This window comes from Mus musculus, chromosome 7 (assembly GCF_000001635.26).
Source record: "Mus musculus strain C57BL/6J chromosome 7, GRCm38.p6 C57BL/6J".
NCBI lineage: Eukaryota > Metazoa > Chordata > Mammalia > Rodentia > Muridae > Mus > Mus musculus.
In genome coordinates, this window is record NC_000073.6 from 78928305 (window position 1) to 78937921 (window position 9617).

A 9617-nucleotide genomic window follows, 5' to 3' on the forward strand; every position below is an offset into this window, starting at 1 on the left:
TCAGGTCTCCTCCAGATGTGGGCAATAATGCCTTCTAAGGGAGCTAGACAGTCCAAGTTAAATTGCAATTAGGCTCTGGACCTTCAACCTTGGCATCTCAATCTCTCCACAGCGGGTCAAGATGGAATTTCCTTACCTCTAAGGAAGCTTCAGTGTAACATGACGTCCTTCCCAGGAACTTTCTCATTCATAGAAAGGAAGAAAAATTCCCGGAACTGGGGACAGTTCACCAAGATTAGACACAGGGCTTGAGAAGTGCTCAGTAAGATGGCGGGGGAAAAAGGTTACACTATGTCACACCAGTGTGGGAGTTAGATTGCTGTGGATTGAAAAAAAGGACTCGAGAGCCTTCAGAGAGGAATATCAGGGTGTACCCCATGGACTAGGTATCTAAAGGGTGTCAGATGTCTCAGGACCAGAAACTTGAAGAGTATAATGTCTTGTGATCCTGAAGTAGTGTTTCCAGCCTGCAGTCCTAACCTGCCACAACATAGGAAGTCAGGATAAAGGCATATATTTTAAGAAACCTGGGATGGTTTGTGCTTGCTGGTTTTATGTCAACTTGACACAGCTAGAGTTATCTTAAAGAAGGAAACCTTAACTGAGAAAATGCCTCTGTAAAATCTAGCTGTAAGACATTTCTTAATTAGTGATTGCTATGGGAGGGCCCAGCTCATTGTGGGTGCTGCTGTCCCTGGGCTGGTGGTCCTGGTTCTATAGGAAAGCAGGCTGAGCAAGTCAGGGGAAGTGAGCCAGGGAGCAGCACCTCTCCATGGCCTCTGCATCTATCTGCTCCTGCCTCCAGGTTTCTGTTCTGACTCCCTTCCGTGATGAATATGGAAGTGTAAGCCAAATAAACCTTTTCCTCCACAACTTGCTTTTTGGTCATGGTGTTTTATCACACCAATAGTAACTCTAACAAAGACATGGTTCATGCCTATAATCCCAGCATTTCAGAGGCTAAGGCAGGAGAATGGCTCTGAGTTCAAGGCAAGCCTATGCCTTATATTGAGTATCAGGCTAACCAATAAAAAAAAAATCCTGTACTTCCAAATACTTATTTTTCAGATTCCTTTTTAAAGAAGCTATTGTCACACAAATGAAGAAGGAAAATGAAAAATGTCGCTGTGTGAGAGACAGGTGAAAGATGTTCCCAGGAGAAAGGGACGGGGCTGCCTCCAGATACAAGCTGTATGTGTGGAGGCCAGAGAAGCCAGCACAAAGTGCAGGAGAGCTGTCTGGAGGCCTGGAGCTTGTTAACCAGAGAGGGAATCATTCTAAGAGAAGAGAATTGGTTGCTTGGAGTTGCATTAATTATACGCACATTGAAAACCCAGTTAAAAAACGAGACAATTCAAAACAAGGAACAAAAATAGTAGTATTTACATGCAATAATACCACAAAAATTGAATATTGATTAATGGCCCTTACCCCCAAATAATGTAACTATTTTGGGAGGTTGGGGAGAGTGTACACATGTGCACCATTACCTTCACATTTCACATCAGGGATATTCCACAGAGGAAATAATCAACATGTGGGTGCTATTTAGAAAGTAGAGGTAACCACCAGAAGCAAGAGCTATGTACACTGAGAATTCTCACCATTGGATAGCTGTGCTGTTACTGTGGATGATGAGAGCTGGGCCAAGGGCCACTGTTCGCTACGATAAGATTTGTTATATTGTTTAATTTCTTTTAAGAACTGTTCAGATATTAACTTTATAGAAAAATAAAATCTAGCATGCTGTAATGGCAGATGTTTGAATAGAGTTATGGAGTTTCACGAGGGCATTTTAAACACTAATAATATCTTATTTCTCAGGCACAAGCCTTATTTCTGTGCATCTCAAATATATATTAAGATGTTCGTTACATTCATTTGTTTGTTTATGTGGGCATATATGTGTGGGAACACGTATGTAGAGGTAGAGTCGTGGGGGGTGGTTCTACCACATGGCATCCTGGGTAATGGGACATAGGACCTCAAGCTTGGCTGCAAGGACCTGTCCTGCTGTGCCATCTCGCTGGCCCTCAGTTGCAGTTTTTATACAGCAACTGAGAAGCCATGCCATTGTGAGTGGGCAACTGAAGTTCAGGACAAGAGTGTAGAAGATGGGACAGAGCATGGGTGACGATGTGGGATGGGAACAGGAAGACAGCCCCGACCCTACCGAGTGAGTAGTGAGGTGTGGTGGAGACGCTGAGACTTTCAGATTATAGATGGGAGAAGTAGAGGGGTTACAAACCCCACTGCAGGAAGTGGAGTTGGGTCTTGGTTGGACAAGGGGGAGCTATAGGAGTATATTCTTTTTCTTCTGACTACTATAACAAACTGCCCCAGCCTTGAGGGCTTACAAGACTAAATATTTATTCTCTCCACGCTGGAGGCTGGACGTTTGAAGGCAAGAGCTGCTGCCCCTCTGCAGAGTCTGGGGTGCGATGAGGTGGATCTGGAATGTTCCCTGCTGGCTCACAGGGTGATGCTTAGTCTACAGCTGGTGGTGCTACTTTGGGACATGGGTGGGGCCTAGATGGATAAAGTGGATCATTGGGATATGGTTGTACCTTGTCCCCAGTTGCTTCCACTCTGTCTGCTTTCTGGTCCCCAAAAGGTAAGGAACCTTCTCTACCACACATTCCTGCTGCCACCATGTTCTGCCTAAGTACGGGGCAGTAGGGGGCGGGACATAACCAGCCATGTGTGGATCGCTAGGAAACCGTGAGCCAGAGTAAATCTTCCCTCTTTTATGCTGTTCTGCCAGGTATTTTGGTCACAGCTAACAAAGAAGGATTAATATGAGGAGGGGTATTCCTTGCCATGTCTCCCTTATGGTGGCAGCCAGCATTCCATGGTGCTGCTGGGCTGATGGGAGTATCCCTCTCCTTTCAGCCTCCAGCTTCACACGATCTTCCTTGTATTCATGATAACTATGGGAGAGCTCCTCCTGCCTCTCTTTTATGAGAGTTGGAATGGCATCCAGGGCTGGTCCAGGTAACCAGGAGCATGTCCTCATTTCAAGACCTCATTTCAAAGGGCTTCTTCTAAGACAAGGGGATGCTCATGGGTCCCAGGATTTTTGTGCAGATATATTTTGGTAGATCACTTTTCAGAAAACCATTGAGGGTGGCTGAATTTAAGGAAATGATTCTCAGAGAAATTTTAATGGGAAAGCAACAAGGATAGAAAGTAATTGCTAAATAACAGAAGAAGAAGGAGAAGAAGGAGGAAGAGGAGGAGGAAGAAGAAGAGGAGGAGGAGGAGGAGGAGGAGGAAGAGGAGGAGGAGGAGGAGGAGGAGGCGGAGAAGGAGGAGGAGGAGGAGGAGGAGGAGGAGGAGGAGGAGGAGGAGGAGGAGGAGGAGGAGGAGGAGGAGAAGGAAAGACTTGAACCAGCCAGCATGAAGTTTTTGGATGTGCATTTTTTTTTCTGATACAGGGTTTCTCTGTGGAGCCTGGTGGTCCTGGAACTCACTCTGTAGACCAGGCTGGCCTCAAACTCAGAAATTCACCTGCCTCTGCTTCCCGAGTGCTGGGATTAAAGGAATGCACCACCACCACCCAACTGGAAATGTTTCCTTTTCAACAACTCTGATGGGGGTCAGTTTTATATCAAATTTCTTTAAACTTTAAATGGATGTATGTGTGTGCACTCATTTCTGTGCATATGCATGAAGGTACCCATGGCAAAGTGAGGGATCCTCTATAGCTAGTGCTTCAGGCAGCTGTGAACCATCCAACCTGGATGCCGGGACCTGAACTCCAGGCCTCTGCAAGAACAGCGAGTGTTCTGAACCACCAAGCCATCTCTCCAGCCCTCTAATGTCTTTTTGTTTACTGTGACTACTTTATCATTTTGAGTAGCAAGAAAATTGAAACCCTTCCTTAAAAAGTATGTAGCTGTGGATTGGAGAGGTGGCTCAGTGTGGTTAAGGGCACTGACTGCTCTTCCATAGGACCCAAGTTCAATTCTCAGCATCCAGATGGCAGCTCACAACTGTGTAACTCCAAGATCTGACACCCTCACACAGACATATGTGCAGGCAAAATACCAATGCCCATAAAATATAATATGTAAATTCTAAAAATGTGTAGATGTTAGTTGTTTCCATTATCAACGGCAGGAGTGAGTGCCTTGGAGCACTTGGGGAGCAGCTGTAGGAGGACCAGTACAAGTTCAAGGCCAGCCTGGTTTATACAGCAAGTTCCTGGTTAGCTAGGGCTACATAGCAAACAAGACTCTGTCTCAAAAAAAAAAAAAAAAAAAAAAAAAAAGATTTTAGATGCACTAGGAAACAAGCTAACAGCAATATGGAGAAAGATATTTTGGTCAAGGTTAAAGCAAATAAAGCCCAGGTTACAAGTTGAAATTCTGTCTAATATAATTTTAGGTATCAAATCTAAGCATTTTATAAATTGATGAAGGAGCAAGAGTAAGAGGAAATAATAGATACGCACATGAACACACCTGAACACTTGGCTAAATAAAGCTGGGCACTTCCAACGAGCCTTGGGACCATCGATAGCAAAAGGAACATTATTATTTTCTTGGTTCACCAAAAGTAACCATGAACAATGCGTAGTCGTTGAAAACTTGAAATCTCAGCAATAAACAAAGAGAAAAGTACTTGGGGGAGATGTGACCCATCCCTCACAGAAATGCATTGATGAAGAAAGCAAGCACGAACCAGACATGGTAATGCATGCCTGAAACACCTGTAGGTGGGAGGTGGAGGCAGAAGCATCAGAAATTCAAGGCCAGCCTCAGGTATATAATGAGTTTGGGACTAGCCTGGGCTACATGAGACTTCATCTCAACAATAATAAACAAACAAAAAAAAACAAACAAAGTCCCTAAAGCAAGAATGATAGCTATGAGCTGGTAGCAAAGGATTTTGCTGTAATTACTTTTTTGTTTTTATTTAGCTTTATTTAGCTTCCTGTTTTGATATAAAAGTGTTGGACTACTTACACAAGTTGATAACAAACACGATCCACTATGTACAGCAGCAGACTCAATCTGCTACCATCATGATTCATGGTTGGTCATGTTTCAGGCATTAATGCCGGGTCCAGAATGGCTGTATAAGGGGAGGTGTGACACAATTCCTGTCCCTGGAGCATCGCAGGGCCATTGATCCCCATGACCCCTCACACATGCTGATGGCTGCCGTTGGCCTGGAACTGACTGCTGTCTCTTCTATTTTACTTTCAATATCTCTTTTTAGGGAATGTATGTCCCCCGTTACTCAGAGCTAATCACGCCATAGTAACTGAAACAGATGCGGTTCTCAGGAATGAGGAATGGAGATGGTCACGAGGCTGTGGAGGATGAGGAACAGGCCTTCCGCTTGGCCTTTATGGACACAGGAAAGGATCTAGACAACTTAACCACAGAGGCCATAAAAGCCTACATGGTCCTTTGTAGACACAGTCCATTGCCAGACTGGCCTTGAATGTGGAATCAGGAGAAGATACAAGTACCCTCCGATCCAATAACTGCTGCATTAATTAGCCAAGGTGACCTTGCGGATCTCAAGGCTAAGAGTTAAAGTGGTTAAAGGAGGATGAGGTATGGATAGGAAAAAATAGGAATCTATAAAATGCAAGTGAATGATAGGCAGGTTTATTTTCTAGGAGAAAGATTTATATACGATCTAGAAGCAAATAGTGGTAGAAGGAGAGTGCACGAGTCCATGGAATTGCTAGATTAGAGAGTAAGAAGATGATGTATCATCTAAACATAGAGAAAGTTAGTACTTTGTTCTCCTAGTTACTTAAAGGATTGAAGATGAAAATGCCTGGAGAGATATTAGAGAGAGCTAACTGCTTTTCTTGCATAAGTTTTAGTGTGAGAAATCATTTTGACTCCAGTAGTGTGTCACCTTTCTGTTCTTACATGAAAATGGTTCGTTACTAAAGACTGCTGTCTGCTGTACCAGACAAGGGCTGTGCCCCAATACCCATGAAGAACAGGCTGGGTAAACCTAGTGCTTTTGCTTTGTGTTTAGTTTTTACTCCAAGGAAGCAGGGATTGGAATTTGATCCAGGATTTGTAGAATTTATGTAAACTTGAGAATTCTCAAAAATATATTAATAATGATCAAAGCGTTGATGATGTAACTTTAGTAAATAAAAGACTAGGTTAAGGTTCTCTGGTTAGGAGAAAAGAAGAAGGAGGAAGGAAGAAAGAGAAGGAAGAATGATGACAATCCTTGGGCAAAGAGAGAGCACTTGAACGGACAGCTGCATCCACTACTGACTTCAAGTCATTATTGAATTAGTGCCGCTCTGATGTATGCCTTTCTCAAGACCCTCCTCACACAGAGGTGGGACCTCAGCATTTTAAAAAGTGTTTTCATCTTTGGAACCTCGGGTCAATATTTGGATGTTCTGTTGGACTGAAGTCTCCAAACAGTAGGTACCACACCATGCAGTGTTCGTCTGTGTTTGGTGAGCCTGGGCTCCTCTCCAGCCATGACTGCCTCTCTCCTTCCTCTTGAAGCCACTCAGAAGTGTGAGGTCACTGTACCCTCTCCCTTTCCCTCCCCAGTGCTGAGAGAACTTCTGTTCTCAGCATCTGTCTTCAGGTTTCTATTGCTGTGATAAAACCCATGACCAAAAGCAACTTGGGAAGAAAAGGGTTTATCTCAGTCTAAAGCTTTCCATCATGCAGGGAAGTTGGGGCAGAAACTTGAAGCAGGACTCTGGAGGTAGGAACTGAAGCATTGGCCATAGAGGAATATTGTTTACTGGTCTGCGCCTTATGACTTACCCAGCCTACTTCCTTATAGCTTCCAGGACCATTATTAGCCCAGGGATGGCATCACCGACAGCGAGCTGGGCCCTCCATCATCTATCAAGAAAAAGCACCATAAGCTACCCACAAGTCATTCTGCTGGAGATGTGTCTTCAATTGAGGCTCTTTCCTCCCTAATGATTCTAGCTTGTGTCAAGTTGGCGTGCAACTGGCCGTCACAGTGCCTCAGTCAAACTGCCCTCACCAAGGCTCTCCACAACCTTCCAGAGGCCAGGGGTAGTGGGCATTCTCCAGTGCTGATCCCGAAGGAGGTGTCTGCAGCACGGAGCAAGATCAGACACTCTGGTAGCTAGCTCCCTTCTCCCACTCTTCTTATTATTACGTCTGCTGTGAGCCCTCCAACTCACCATCTGTGTGGAATGCTCTTCCGGTTGCCACTCGAATGTCGGGATTTCCACTGCGGTTCCCTCTCAGCCATTTAAGGCCCACTTAGCTGCCTCAGTGCATCCTGTTCCCCTGGATGATCTTCGGGCTGTTCAGTCTCACCTTGGCCTGTGATTCACCCAGCACCATTAATACTTTTGTGCATTTCTGCCTCGGTTTTGGGGCTCCCTCATCTACACTTCATACACTGGAAACTAGAACTTTCCTTGGCCCTCCTACCTTTGTCTGCTTCAGTCACTGTTCTCCACGTCCTAAATATTCCCCTTTGGTCTCCTCATCTTCCTCACTTCAGCTCTTTACATCACATCGATCTCCTAGATTTTTAGAGATTTCTCGCCTGGCCCTAGACCTGGTGGTGTTTTCTTTGAGCCTTCATCTTGTGCTACTCTCTTAAAAGTCAAGCATTTAGGCCGAGAGGGTTAGCTCAGTAGGCAAAATTCTTGCCTCACAGGTCTAAGGAGCTGAGTTTGGTCCCCAGAACCCATTTAAAAATGGCGGACATGGTGGCTCCCTCTTTGATCCCAGCTAGCAGTGGTGAGGAGGAGACAAGCAGATCCCCCAGGGTTTGCTAGCCAGCTAGCCTTGCCCAAGCAGTGAATACCAGGCCAGCAAGAGACCCTCTTTAAGCAAGCAAACAAACAAGCACTCCCCCTCTACACACACACACACACACACACACACACACACACACACACACACTCACACACACTCAGAAGTAAAGCGCACTGGCTGCTCTTTTGGAGGACCTTGGTTTGGTTCCCTACATCCACATGGCATTTGTCACTCCAGTGCCAGTGTGTCTTGTTCCTTCTGGTCTCTAAGAGCACAAGGAATGCATGTGATGCATAGATATACATTCAAAGAAAACAACCATACTCATAAAATAAGTAAGTTGAAAAACAAAACAAAACAAAACAAAAGCCTGACTACTAGGCTATCAGGAGCAGCCAAGGAAATGGCGTATGACCCAAGGATGCCAAGCTTCTCCCCAGTGCAGAGAGGGCATATACATGAATCAGCAGCAGCTTGAACCTCAGGCTGTGAGCCTGTGTAATAGTTACCCAACAAACATTTATTAAAGTCCTGCTATGTTGCATGGTAGACTCTCTTCCCGGTCTAGGAATACATCAGAGATAAAACGGAGAAGACCTGGGCTGTGGAACATCTGGGTTCTAGTATTTGTTGCACATTTTGCTTGGAAATGAGTGTCAGCGCTTGCATTCTGTTCCCTGTGGGGCCAGGGCGATGTGCCCACCACACTGAGCCTAGTGCAAAAGCAATGGCTCCTTATACAGCCAGGGTAAAGCGGCTGCTCCACTTGGTTTGCTTAAGAAGTGGCAAATGGTGTATTTCACTTGAGCATACTTCGGGTTTGAGTGACAAACTGAGTCAGTGATGGAGAGAAGGCAGAGCCAAGGCAAATGATAGGAGATGATGAGACCTGGATCCCGTCAGCCTCTGCCATGGTCCAGACACAGAATGCTCTAGAAGTTTCTCCCTCCGCCTGACATATCAGAGTGAATCATGCTGCCTTTCTTTTCCTTTTTATTCTTATTTATTTTTTGAGACAAGTTCTCCTCTAGCTCAGGTTGTCCTTGAACTCACGGGTAGTAGAGGTGAGTCACCTCTACCCACTGAGTGCTGGGATTAAAGGTGTCTGCCACTGTGTCCAGTGCTGAGGAAGGAACCCAGAGCTTTGCACACTAGGCAAGCACTCCACTGACTGAGCTACACCCTCAGTCCAAATACTTTCCTTAAGGAGCTCCTGTGGAGAACAGCCCCAGACTGACAGCCGCTGTGCTACCGGTGGCCGCAGCTCCTTACTGGTGGGTCACAGGCTCCCAGCACAGCTTGCGCTTGGCCACTGTGGTCATCAGGCAGGCTGGCCGATGGCATGCGGCTGGCAGCTGTGTCAACCAGGAGCCAGAGGGGCAGATGACACGGAGAGTACAAAAGGAAGCAGCCTCCCTCCAGAGAGGTGCAGCGAGGTGGCGATGGCTCTAGGGATTGAAGGCCTAGATGCCGAGTGGGCAGGAAGCTCGGGGGACCTGTTCATCCCACACAAGTGGTTTGGAGGGCTTTGTCGCCTAAGGCACAGGTTAAAGACATTTCTGAAAACCTGATGCTGGTTGGAGATGGGGAGGGGCGGCCCAGCTTTTCATCCTGAGGAGAAAGTTTGGGTGGAGCTTCCCAGCCTTCCCTGCTCTGGTCAGAAATAGACCCTGAAAAGACTGGGGTGAACCAGGCTACCTGGAACAGAAGAGGGCCTGTGGGCTAGCATTAACACTGCTGCAAATGCCATTGTATCTCCCAGCAGCCCTGGGTACCATGTACTAATGGTCCCTATTTTTACAGCTGTAGAGAGAGTAACTTGACCAAGATCACATAGCTTGCTAGGATCTGAACCAGGGCAGT